The sequence below is a fragment of the Galeopterus variegatus genome, unplaced genomic scaffold, assembly GCF_000696425.1.
Source record: "Galeopterus variegatus unplaced genomic scaffold, G_variegatus-3.0.2 Scaffold11605, whole genome shotgun sequence".
In the NCBI taxonomy this organism is placed as follows: Eukaryota; Metazoa; Chordata; class Mammalia; order Dermoptera; family Cynocephalidae; genus Galeopterus; species Galeopterus variegatus.
In genome coordinates this window covers 32,360-33,162 of record NW_007737716.1, presented here as the reverse complement: position 1 = coordinate 33,162, position 803 = coordinate 32,360, and positions in this window count along the sequence as shown.

Genomic DNA, 803 nt, shown 5'->3' with positions numbered 1-803 from the left:
TCGGCGTGTAGGATTTGTGCCCAGGGCACGGATCTTACAAAAGAAAAAGCTTATGAGTCTATAAAATGTGCCTCTACCTTTTTTTTCCCCTTTCTGAGTCACCATTGTACCTTCGAGTACAATTAGTTAAAAATTAGTGTTCAAGGGCTTTTTAAGTGGTTGGGAGAAATGGTACCTCCCTTAAGCCAATAGTTGAATTGTTTAATTGAGAACATAAATCCCTATTGTGAATGCTGACGTTTTCTCTTTAATGGCTGTGTATGCCACAGCTCCCAGCCTGGGCTTTACTGTTTTTATATATGTGTCAGGTAAATGCTTCTAACGTACAGTATTCCTGCAATGGTATGTACTAAGTAATAAAAGTTGTTGTTCCTAAAATGATTTTACATTTCTGTTTCAGCTGTGAATTAGTGTCTGTTTTTTAAGGTTAAGAATGTCTAACACAGAGTGTCACTAATTAGTCTTCTATGGGCCATTTGTTCAGGGAGTCCATGCCTCTTGAACAAATTGCTAAGCTGTTAATGGAAAACGATATTTTGTTAGGCAGACTTAGTAAGGTGTCTGAGTTTTTCCTAAAACAATGTGCTAGAATCAGACTCTGGGCTACAAGCTCACAGATTTTTTTGTTTAGTTATGCATCAAATTACTAATTTTTTCATTTTACTGTAATATTCTCATCATTTTGTTTGTTTTGTTCGCCATAAGCATTCCTTTCTTTTCACAAATCCTTAGAAAGTAGAAATAGGAGAAGAGGCTTAATTATCCCAAAGAACTTTCTACAACCAGCTACCAGTTGAAATACA